General features: G+C 40.1%; 3 long non-coding RNA genes across 4 annotated transcripts; 1 reads left to right on the top strand and 2 right to left on the bottom strand.

Moving 5' to 3' along the window:
• Positions 1-911: 911 nt before the first annotated feature.
• Positions 912-2470, top strand: LOC147515655 (uncharacterized). The gene is made up of 2 exons (XR_015210777.1): positions 912-1462; positions 1546-2470. It is a non-coding gene; the product is annotated as an uncharacterized LOC147515655 (long non-coding RNA).
• An 803-nt stretch (positions 2471-3273) lies between these two features.
• Positions 3274-5153, bottom strand: LOC147515654 (uncharacterized). The gene is made up of 2 exons (XR_015210776.1): positions 4648-5153; positions 3274-4251 (listed from the first exon to the last, which is right to left on the bottom strand). It is a non-coding gene; the product is annotated as an uncharacterized LOC147515654 (long non-coding RNA).
• Positions 5154-6008: 855 nt separating this feature from the next.
• LOC147515653 (uncharacterized) lies at positions 6009-11524 on the bottom strand. 2 transcript variants are annotated; one of them, XR_015213484.1, is made up of 4 exons: positions 11342-11524; positions 11139-11228; positions 6836-7235; positions 6009-6755 (listed from the first exon to the last, which is right to left on the bottom strand). It is a non-coding gene; the product is annotated as an uncharacterized LOC147515653 (long non-coding RNA). The 2 variants fall into 2 exon arrangements; XR_015213483.1 differs by lacking the exons at positions 11139-11228; positions 11342-11524 and having other exon boundaries at positions 6836-7396.
• Between the last annotated feature and the right edge of the window lie 1317 nt (positions 11525-12841).

Below are 12841 nucleotides of genomic sequence, written 5' to 3'. Positions count from 1 at the left end.
GATCAATCGAGACAAGCGGCCCAAGGCGATAAAATGAACGCAGCCTATCTTGAATTTCTTAGGCTTGAAGATAGGCTTTTGCGAAATGATAGAGAAAAAATCATTTCGCAAAGCCGAGGTTTTTGTGAAAGGGATGCTCTTATCATGTTATTGCTGAAAAGAGAAACCGAATTCCTCTATTTGATGTCGATTCATCCGCGACTTCCATTCCTTGTAGAGGAAGGCTAACCGCTTGTCGGGTGGGAGTCGTGATGAGCGTAACGCCCACGACGGGCTCGCGAGAAGGGCGTGTGGACGAAATGGCCTTGTTGTACCTCACTCCGTCTTCAATGGGGTCCGCTCTTTCTTTTTGGGAGAGTATGCCAATATGATCTTAATGAGGTGCGCGGGCTTTGCATCCGACATTCGTTGGGCTTCCCTCTTCAGAGCCTGCGTCTCGGCGCTTTTTTGTGCAATAAACCCCTCCGGCCGAAGACTATCGGTAAGTGGTCCCACGGAGGGAGAAGGGTAGCTAGTGTGTAAGCACAAAGAATGAACCATGGCTAATCCTCGGGCGACCTATCTAAGATTAGGGGAGATCCTCGGTGAGTGGTGACCCTTTCACTTTTCCAAGGACTTATACATGTACCGAATGCTCATACGGGAAAGTTGAGTCGCCAGAGAAAAAATTCTCAAGTAGCGCTAAACATTCTTCTACTCGGGATTAAGCCCTTTGATGGGTCGGTCGAGGGGGCCGTTAGGTCGAGATCCTTTAGAACCCGCGACTCGGCTTGAAAGCGGCTTCTTTATAGGTGTAATCAGAAGTCACTGCGGAACTACATGAGACTAAAGTAGTTTGCTCTTGACGGAACTATAAAGAATTCAACCTGATGCGCTTCAGCCCTAAGTATGCTTTTTCTCATTCCGTGTAGTCAGCATCCATAGTTTGCATGTCGGCGCACTTGACGGAACTAACATCTAAGCACCTACTAAGCTGGGTTGTTTTGGCCCCCTATCTAGTGTATATATAAAATGGTTGTAAGAGTAATTATCATTATTTATACACAATGTTGTTTAGTGTATATATAAAATGGTTGTAAGTGTTAGTTTGATTACTTGTGAATATGTTGTTCAATTAGTTCACATTTAACTTTTTTTTTCTCGTAGTTATGGCAAGTCGTCAGCATATCCGTTGGTCTCCCACGATGGATAAGATCCTAATTGAATTGTTGTTGGATCATACTGTAAATGGTACGGGCAGAACGTCAAATAATAGGTGGGAGAGTGAGACCTTGTCCATGATGGCTAGGGAGTCGATTCAACTCGTCAGTTGGGGATGAGACTGTACGTTCTAGGATGAAAACGTTGAAGAGAGATTACATAGCTGTCAAAGAACTTCTCGAGTACTGAGTTTGGTTTTTCATACAACCAACAAACCAAGTGTATTGACGCTGATCGTCAAGCATGGGATGCGTATTTCAGGGTAATTTACTTGACTATCTTGTAACAAATTATTACTATGTTTATAACCATAGCGTGCTTGTTAGAAATTGTTTATTGTTATAGGCGCATCCCGCAGCGAGACACCTAAAAGGGAGGATGTTTACCTATTTTGCTGAAGCTTGTGTAATTTTTGGGAATGACTACTCACTTCATACTCCGAATGTTTGTGAAAGCTTTGGGCCAGTTGTTGGTGGCACTCCACAAGCTGCGAGTGTACTTGGTGAAAGCTTTGGTGATACACAAGTTGAGAGTACTGAAAACGTTGGTGGACTTGGTGAACCTTCTAGTGTGGTTGATGATACTACCCCCTCCCTCCCTTCAGTGGAGTATTCATTCCCTGCAGTGGAGTATTCATGGCAGTAAACTTCGTATTTGTTGAAGTGTATGTTGTTGTGTGTGAAGTGTAGGCGAGTGTGTGTGGTGTGCTGCTGTGTGTGAAGTGTGTGTTGCTGCTATGTGAAGTGTAGGCGAGTGTGTGAAGTGTGCTATTGGTGGCTGCTGCTGCTGTGTGAAGTGTACTTGGATACCATTGGTGGCTGCTGTGTGCTATTGGTGGCTGCTGCTGTGTGAAGTGTGCTATTGGTGGTTGCTGATGCTGTGTGAAGTGTGCTTGGCGTGGCTGCTGCTACTGTGTGAAGTGTACTTGGCTACCATTGGTGGCTGCTGCTGTGTGAAGTGTGCTATTGGTAGCTGCTGCTGCTGTGTGAAGTGCTATTGGTGGATTGTTTGGAATCAGATGCTACGTAGACTATTTACTTTCCATTAGCGTAGAATAGTTGGTTGGTTGCATTGTAGTTCCCACTAACATAATTGGCTACAATAAGTTATTTTAGCAGCTTTTCCACATTAATAAACAGGGATAAGTGTATGTTTCATGTGGTTCCAAGCAGATATCATTTTGAAATTGATTAGACTACATTTCTGTTTATATGTTAAGTCAGTTTGACAATATATTTTCAGATGGAGATGGCAGAATCACTGATTCAAACTTTTCTTATTAGTTGTTCTGACAAGGTCTTTGGCATCTCTGACACTGATCGAGAAGTCAGGTTTCTGTTTTCACAATAAGTTTTGCAGTGTCTATGAGTTTCTGCTGAAAGTCATCTAGCCTTATTGCCACACTGCAAATCTTGGGTTGTTGTATGCTATACTGAGATCTTTAGCTGTACCAAAGAATAATCAAATGTGGTTCGTCTTATGAGTTCTAGGATTTGGTTTTTATTTTCCAACGTTTAGCGAGCTTGAAAAAGCTTAAAAATTTTACGTTTGCAATGGTTTCAACTGCTAATGGAGAAGGTGTGGAGGAAGTTAAGTGAAAATTCAATATCAAATTTGAGTACCACGAATGGTTGTAAAGTCAAGAGTCGAAGTCCTCTTCACATTTCAAAGGGGACTATTAGGCCATGAAAACACTAAAAAAGGTTTCATGGAGTCCGTTACAAGGATGGCTGGCAGAGTGGGTTTCTTGAAACTTGATTCGTCTCGGCATAGTTTATCTTCACCATCCGCTAAGTTCCGGCAGTTTGTGGGGGACAGAGACAAGATTTCACGTTCAGTTCCTTCTTCTCCAAGCCACATATTTCGTAAACGTTTCCATTTGCCCTTTGTTCGTAGAATTGATTGGGATGCACTGTGGAAAATGAGCAAAGAATGGATCAAGAACCCTATGAACATGGCCCTTTTTGTTTGGATCACTTGCGTTGCTGTCTCTGTTCATGGTCATGATAGGCATGTTAAACCACGCAATACCAAAGAAATCCCACAGGAATGCATGGTTTGAAGTCAATAATCAAATCCTGAATGCTTTGTTTACTCTTATGTGCCTGTCCTGTACCAACATCCTCGAAGGTTTTATCACCTTGTTCTTTTATGTAGATGGAAGACGGAGGACATTACTAAACTCAGAAAGATTTACACTAGCAGTGCACACACAGACCACCTGAAACAGTGTCTGCACTCGCCTACACAGAGCACTCACCTACACAGAGCATTTCTAGTAAGCTAACTTGAGCATTTCCTTCGAGATGCAACAAATCCAGAGATTCTAGTGTACAAAAACCTGAAGGGCTCAAATACAGCAAGTGGTGCGCATGCTTCTGACTTTGAGTTTGGATAAGTCATAGTAGAATCTGACAGCTCGCTCATCAAGCACTCTACGGAAATTCTGAAGCCTTCTTTTGGCAGAATGACAACCAGTACAGAGCATTCTTAACTTGACAGTAAAATCTCAAGCAGTTGGTTCTATTGATGTACCTAAATAAAGGTCGTCAATACCTTTAGAATATTCACCTCATCATTCTTAGAATCAGAACACGGCATCAATAATTTAGAAGGCTGTTTTTCATGAAGCTAAACAAAAATTGGTCGAGACAATTCGATATGTGATAGCGCACCCGGTAGTGCTTAGACTAATATTATAAAAGCACGGCACATGATAATTCCTCATATCTGTTTTGGTAAGCAAGACATCCACTTCAGCTAATTAGATTATAAGAAACAATTCTAATGTCTACATTTTCGAGCATAACATCATAGCAAAATATCATTTCAGTCACAACTCCATAGCAACATTCAGGAAACTAACGCATAAGGTTAAAAAAAACCCAGACAAGAATCCATTACTAGGCATGAGACACATCTATAGATGGTCCAACTCTACCATGGTAGTTACTGGGCACCAAGGACTTCAATCTCAAACACCAAAACTGAGTTAGGTTGTATTCCCCAAGCTGCACATCCTTTAGCACCATACGCATAGTCAGGGGAGCACTGCAAATTCGTAGAACAAGATTAGAAGACACCTAAAAATAATAATGTTCTATTCTCAACATTCAACAGCCACAACAAATCCATTAACACCATCTAAACTGATTTTGTTACGAACGAGAGAAAAAATTGAATCTCCTATATTAGGCTAAATCATTCAAAATTTACAATCATCTGCCGAAGCTCTCATAAATTCAAGTCCACCATAACTTCCATGTCTAGTGCAGTTGGAATTTGATTGCAGATCAGGCTCGAGCCATCAATTTATTTAGCAAAGGGGGATTAATTATATGCAGCTCTTGTATATAATTCAGAGAAGTGCAATGTCCTCATCAGATATATTATGAATGAGGCAAACACAGTGAGCGAGCTATCCATGAGTATACTTGAGTAACATACCTGAATAGAGCGTATACTGCAAAACATTCTCCACATTTTGTTTCACCAGGTCATCCATTTATATTTAACTTTGAGAATTCTGACAAAGTCATTTTCAAAGTAACAATGGGTTCTGCATTCAATCCAATGGCCTTCTTTCTGGATGCTTTTTTCAGAGCGTCATGAAGCCATTCAAATCCCCCACACCTTGCGCATTTCAAGTACTTTTTTCCAACATTCATTCCATACTTAGTAATCTTAACAGTCCTCCTTCCATTACAATCTTTTTTGTTGCATTCACAGTCTACCCAAGGGCACTCGTCCATCCAATGGCCTGCCTGATCACACTTAAAGCATTCGTTCGTTGATGAGCTTGATCCAATCCCAGAAAGTGTATCGGAAATAGCTTCATCTAACCACTGCAAATAGCTTCGACATGACTGATGTTGACACCTCAAGTACTTCCTTCCTTGATTGCTTGCTGTTTTTGACATGCCCAATAATCGGATCCCATTACATGTAGGTTCTTTACACGGCGAGTACATAAATTGGCACTCAATAGCCGAGTGTCCAAGTTGATCCTGAGACTTGACATTCAACCCGTGAACAAAACATGTTAGTAATTAGAAACTTATGAACTTTTAATAAACTTATGAATTTGCGATGAAGAGTTGCTATGAATTTAGAAAGGGAAATTACCTTCATATTTAAAAATTATAACCTGGTTCCTAGTTCATTCTGCTTGCCTGAGTAACGAAGCAAATGAACATATAAAACAACAACACATGTATAACAACATTCTGTTAAATAACTTGACTAAATATAACGGATAAAATATAGTTTGACTATCCAAAAGACATATAACAAGTTCATACATTCATACATATAGCAAGTTCTAATTCAAACACTCATACACTACACACTATATTCAAAACTTGAGAGGTGATGGACCAACCAACTATATTCTATTTACTAAAACCAACTATAAAACATCATATTCTAGAAAAAAATTCGGCAGAGCCTCCTTTGTATTTATGACATTTCATATGCACACATCCTGTCTTAACCTGAAAATCCAATAAATATACATCTAAAGCTTATATAAAACCACATACCTCAGTCGTAAACCCAAGAATTAAACCAACTTAAATCAAAACCCCAAGTCACATATACAAACAATTATTTCAAAAAGTTTACTATCATTGCTCCTAACTCAACTCACACGATTCCCAGTTCTTATGCTAAAAGCACCGTCACTCGATCCACGTGTCAGAAGAGTTTTCTAGTGAGCTGGTAGAAACCTATCCTCATATCAAAAGAAAATTACATAAACTGTATTTTTAAACAACCAGACATCAAGCCTTATATAAAAGACAGCACAATAACCAACGTTAATCTATATAAAAGACATGCATTCATACATATAGTTATTTCTAATTCAAAATATCATACATATAGCGAATTCTAAATCAAAATATCATTATAAAATATCCAAAAGACACAAGTTAACGACCTACATTCTACTACTCGATCTACTTCCCTGACTGCTCAAGCTTTCTCATAAGCCACGAATACTTCAACTGAGGATTACGTATCCCCAAAAAGAACTTAAGCAAGGCCTCATTCTCTACCAACAAATCAAGGGCCCTCAACATGAGATCAGGTTCCATGTTAGGAAGTTCTTCTAAAGCAGCGATTAACAAGGTGGAAGGGTCAACAGGAGTGAAGGCATTAGTTAGTTGACGCACTGCCTCGGTCAACTCCTTGAAATCTGGGGGTGGAGGCATGGCCTCAAGACCAAAGGCCGAGACCTCTTTGCGCTGATCACTAAAGGAGGGGTAGTAATGCGCCGACTACCAGCTTGTGTAGAATCACCAACTACAAAGCTTTCACCAGGTGAACTATCACCATCATTGGCATTAGGATGTGGACTTGGAGGCTGACTTGACTCTTCCTCTGTATTCTCTGCCCCTTCATCTCCAACGCGTCTTCATCTAGAATCACTACTTCCTCATCATCGTGTCCAAAGATTGCCCCTTCCCGGTTGCCACATCACTCCCAAATACAATACAAGCTTCCTCAAAATGAGGAAACATCTTCTTTCGTAGAGGCCTCGCTGTAGGATGGGCCTATAACAATAATCAATTGCTTAGAAGATATTGTAATAATAAGTAGTAATTTAGAGTTATAAGTTAGTAAAATATATTACCTTGCAATACTCTTCCCATGCCACATGATCAGCATCAATACATTTGGTTTGTAGGTTGTACGAAAAACCAAAACCACTAGCCTCGACAGCTGCCTTGGCAGCAAGGTAATCTTTCTTCATTGTTTTCAGCCTAGAACGTACGTTGTCATTCCCGATTGACATATTCAATCGTTGATTCACAGCCTCAAAGCAACCTCTTTTAAGGTCTCGGGCTTCCACCCATTGTCCGACTTCCTACCTAAACCATTTAAAGTCTTTTCTAACAAGACCTCGATTAAGATCTCATCCATTGAGGGGTACCAACGAATTTGCTTCTGCCTGGGAACAGGTGGTTTGGTCACCTCACCCTCACTAACCACACCCTTACCCTTGGATGAGTTGCCCGCCCGCCTAGCCATAACTGTTAGAAGTATCATTAAAATACAAACAAAGAAATAAAAAAACAATATCAAATTCATTAATAACTAACAACCTCTAATAAGTATTCATTAAACAAATTCATAGACAACAATATCCATTAAAAACCATAATTAATACAAGCACCAATTCACTAATAAAAATTCACATTAAAAAGACAACGTCATCTATTATAAAGATAATTAAAACACCATCACATATTTAATGTGGTCCCATGGTATCTTGCCACATCATTAAAGCCAAAGCATCTCTCCAATTTGTCCAACCGTGGGCAGGTACCATATCAATTGGTATTTGTTGGTTTTCATTATCATTAGTGTCATCTTCATTAATGCCCGCATCCCCATTTTCCTCATCCGAGCTCGATTCTTCATCGGTTAACATACTGTCTGGGTTTTCCTCCCTCAAGAAATTATGGATAGCACAACATGCAAGGATTACTTTTCGTATGTACACTCAGATCATAATGAGGAGCATGCCTAAGACATGCAAAACGTTTCTTCAACAACCCGATTGTTCTCTCAACAACCATACGCAATGGCTAATGCCTAAAATTATACAACTCTTTGTAATCTTGAGCATCCCTCGTGCCTATGTCACGGAGATGATATCGCGTGCCCGAAAGGGTGTGAGGAATCCGGGACTAATGCAAAACCAGCATCCGCAAGATAGTTGCCGATCCGGGACGGTGTCATGTTAAGTTTAGTATATGACATTTTTATGTGCTAAGATATATTACAATTATAAACCTTGACATACCATTGGGTAGAGTAAGTTTGTGCCTGTATGAGATCGGCACTCCTCAAGACTTCGACCATCATGGGCAGAACCCTCCCATCCGGCAAAGTACATAAGTAAACTTCATGTCAAATATACAGCAACCAACACATTTTGGTGGCGACACCCTTTCTATTACGATATCTACCCTGGTCTTCCACATCTACTTTGGTAGCAATATGAGTACCATCAATAGCACCCCAGGCGTCCTAAAACCAAAAATGGTTGTTAACGACAATTTTATAAGTCAAAAGTTTAATAGAATGGACATCAACATGCTTCTATATCTCTCTAACCTGAAAATACTGATGCCATTCTTTTGTTTCCGAACACTGCTTAGGAGAGTTTGCAGCGGTAGCATTATTGACCACTTCTCTATATAACCTCAAAACCACTTGCAATACCACATGGAAATAACGATGGACTGTTTCACATGAGCGGAAGAATTGCAACTCAATATTTCGTTGTCGCATGTCATGCCCGACAGGTGTATTAAGAAATACGCGACTTGCTCCTCGACCGACGGATACCGGCTGTCATTAAGACCAAGTCCATAAACGGAGGCGTGTTTATTTAAACATTTCTCTATTCATCCTCAACATGTTATGACAATAGCGGTCATTTGTCCATATAAAACCTCCTTAACACAACACTCCGTTGCAGATCCATATTCCTACGCGGAGCCCTAGGTACGGGTGCCTGTATAGCTCTAACAACCCTACGCCTAGTCATATATATCCTATACCACCAATCGTAGTATGCCATCACAGCTTGAGCAATAACAACAACCACCAAAGTCGCGACGCCTCTACTCCGCGTGTAGTTCTCCTCATTCTACAAAAATTTATAAAGTGTAATAATAAGTAACAACTAAAATATCCACAAAGTCGAGATACAAATACATATATACGAAATGACTAGCAACAAGCCGCATGCATAGGCAGCTAGCAGGAGCACACACCACCTGACACACACACACACAAACTATCCTACAGGAGCATTCAAAGAGTCCCATTGTACACATGAGAAGCAAGACAATGCGGTCTAAGTGCAAGTGTCAGTAGTGGCCAATATCTGAAAAATAAGTTTTTCATGTAAATAGCTATGGTAAGGCCACGCTCCAAAATCAAAACCTATGGACATGGACCTATAGTAAGGCCAAGCTCCAAAATCAAATAGCTAACATCGGTTTGATCAACTGAACACAACACAATCTTAACAAGTATTTACACTAACTCGCGATTCCTTTCCAACTGCACCCCACACCCTTCGTCAGACCCCATTCTTCCATCAATTTCCTCAACGTACTTTTGAATCTCATCCCACATACTTCCACATACTAACCTAGAAGCAGTAGCAGAGGCAACACACACACACACACCTAACTCTACCACCAACAGCATCCACAACACCAGTAACAACCACCAGCAGCAGCAGCCACCACCAACTCCACCAGCATCCACAGCAGCAGTAGGAGCAGTAGCAGCCACCACCAACTCCACCAGCATCAGCAGCAGCAGCCGCCACCACCAACTCCACTAGCAACAGTAGCAGCAGCCACCCAGCAGACCACTCCACATTTCACACCACCTGACTGCGCACTCTTCACCACTCCTCCACTCCTCCACACTTTACACCACCTGCACTAGACCACCACACACACTACACTGCACTGCACACATACTACACTACACTACACAGACCTCCACCACACACATACTACACTACACTACACTACACAGACCTGCACTAGACTAGACCACCACAAAGATCCTTGCATTAATGCCCCCGGCGAAGCACAAGCCGGAAGAATATTAACAAGACTCGCCACATCTGCCCTCAACCCCACACCCCTCGAATTCATCCCACCAAACATATTCAACGCTCTACCCACCTCCCCACTCCTCACAAAAACACCCACAATAGAGTTCCACGAATACGACATCACTAATCCCTCTTTGAGACACTTCATCAAACACTTTTATGCCTCATCAAGCTCGCCACACCGAGCATACATGGCCATGAAAAGCATTACAAACAAACACATTCGACTCATACCCACTTCTACAAACAACACTATGGACCAAAACCCCACGCCCGGATTAATGAATCTCCCCCCATGAAGCTTTAAGTACAAACAGGTAAGTAAATCCATCAGGTTTCCAGTTTAAACTAAGCTTTAAACAATATAAATTAAACGCGTTACCCTGATACCCATTACTTACATCAGCTTTGGTTCCACCAATAAACCGCATTTGAAGAAGGCGGAATGGTTTTTAGTAAGTCTACAGAATATGTATATGCATGAAAGTTTACATAAGTTTTAATTATTTGGATTACTATATTTTATGTTAAATAATATTGTTTTAATAGAAGTTGTTGGTGTAAGTCTCTTACGTCGAAAAGAGACTTGCATTGTATTTTGAACACTGACGTATTTTGTTTTTCTAGACACTAAAACACCAAGGCATGTTTCCCAACACATTTTCAAAGTCAGCTGATCAGTCTTCTGTCAAGTAAGTTAGTCACTCGAAATTGGAAACGTCTTCATTTAATCATTAATAAGTGTCGCTAAATCTATCAGTCATTAATATGTGTCTCAGTCATTTTTTTTTTGTGTGATTCTAGATTTCGAGGTCACAAAAAGGCAATTGTACCATTCTCTTCAGTCACCTCTTTCCAAGTCCAACCCATTTCTATAACACATTCAACTACAAACCTATAAAGACAATCTCAATGAACAGATATTAAGCAAACGAAACATTATTGATCAAAACAAGATGTTAAAATTTAACAACTATCTTAGAACAAGACAAATCTTCATTAAAGAATGAAAGGGGAGTGTTTCATTTTTCTCAAAAAAGTGCATGCATCATAAATTACAGTTCATATTTATGTCACATTATAAAATGATTTTTTCAAAAAGTGTAACTACGGACCAAGAAAATCAAAGCTTTATCTAAACAAGAACAACAATGACAGTAAATGCAAGAACATAGAACAAACAACAGACAGTTTAAGCATTGATATCATATAGCAACAAAATACATACACTATTTCAACATCTAAAAAAGACAATGTGACGGATAATGATAATATAGAAACTTACAGATTAAAGGGAAGTGACTCAAGTGAGTGAAGCTCAAGGAAAAGAGGAAGTAGCTCAAATAGACGATTGAGTTGCTTGCTTGTTTTGATTCTTAAAATAAAAAGAAGAAAAGTATTAAAATTTGCAGCCTCTAGTTTGTTAATTGAATTGAACAAAAATTATTATTAGGTTGTTGTGGAGAGAGAGAGAGAGAGAGCTCATACTTGCGGTGCTGGCGAGAGAGTGACCACACTTGCGGCGCTGAAGAAGAGGGAAAGAGAATAGATATGATCGATTTGCCAGACTAGGGTTGGAGTGGGAAAATTCCGCTTGATTTTCCTCTGGCAAATTTTATCCATCTCCAACTTGGATATATTTTTCCCGTGTGAAGCGGGAAAACTCAGTCACGTGATGTATTTGCCGGCAAATGAGAAAAGAGTTTGCCGAGTCCTAAAATGCTATCAAGCAGCGGCAAATGGGCTCTTAAGTGGGAAAATGTTGATTTGCCAGCGGGAATATGTGTTATCAAGCACGCCCTTAGAGAACACAAATCTATCTAATAAAACAGAGTGGTGTGGCCCCCCACACCCATCTAAAACATCATTGGATCTAAATTATGACTTGGCATATCCAAAGAATAGTGAGGTGTGGACAGTTTATTAAGAGACAACAAGAGTATAATAGTAGATCATTACTAAAGTCAACAAATATGGGTCCTAATTTGTTGGGCTGAAATTTAGATTGCGTCAAGTTTGTTGGGTTTAGAATCAAATCAAATGGGCTTTTAGAAACAGTGCCATATGACATGGGCATACACTAGTTCATTTCAAAGGTGAAAGGCCCAAAGAACTCATGCACATGGTAGGGTCTTAAAACTATATAGGTCTATTGATCACATCAAATTAATTATCAAACCCTGGTTAAATTATGAGTTCTCATTAATTAGGATCACCAAAGTTAATCTTATGGCTTAGTTTAATTTTCTCATAACTCATCAATTAGTAATTAGTTGGTATTGCTACATACACTGGTGTTGAAGGGTAGGGCAGGGAATCGGGTCGGGTCGGGTTTGATCCAAATCCGAATAGTTTGGGTTCGGGTCGATTTTCGTTTATTTATTCGGGTCGGATTTGGATTCCGGTTTGTCGGGTTCAGATATATTTTTTGGGTTTTTTTTTTGCATTTTTAGTGTTATCCGATCGGATTGGTCGAGTTCGGGTCGGATTCAGATATAAGATTTCAATTTTATTCGGATTCGGATATTGTCAAACTAATCAAATTCGGATTCGGATATAGCCATATCCGACCTGAACCCGACCCGTTCCCTACCCTACTGAAGGGTGATAGCCACTGCACCGCGCATCTCTTTTCTACGAGACTGCCACAATCTACGACCAATTGACTTGCAGTCATTCAGAAAAGACCATCTTCAATACTTGAATTCTACTTGCTTGCTTGTGTAACACAACAACATGCATATATATAGATAAGTTCAAAATAGGGAACATTTTTTGAGAGTTTGTCTAGACTAGAATTGAGAGTTAAGATCAATCCTTTCCTGATTTGGAACAGAGCTAAAAAATCCAACGTGTACATACACATACCCGAACCCAACCCTTGGTTAGTTTTGAAGCTGAAATGGAATTGACAACTTAAGTTCAAAACCCAAGCCGAAACCCGCCAGAAATCCCAATGACTCTTGTTTCACTTTTACACTCCTAGCA

The sequence above is a fragment of the Coptis chinensis genome, chromosome 2 (genome assembly GCF_015680905.1).
Source record: "Coptis chinensis isolate HL-2020 chromosome 2, ASM1568090v1, whole genome shotgun sequence".
In the NCBI taxonomy this organism is placed as follows: domain Eukaryota; kingdom Viridiplantae; phylum Streptophyta; class Magnoliopsida; order Ranunculales; family Ranunculaceae; genus Coptis; species Coptis chinensis.
The sequence above is the reverse complement of the archived record's forward strand: the minus strand, read 5'-3'. Positions and strand labels throughout refer to the sequence as shown.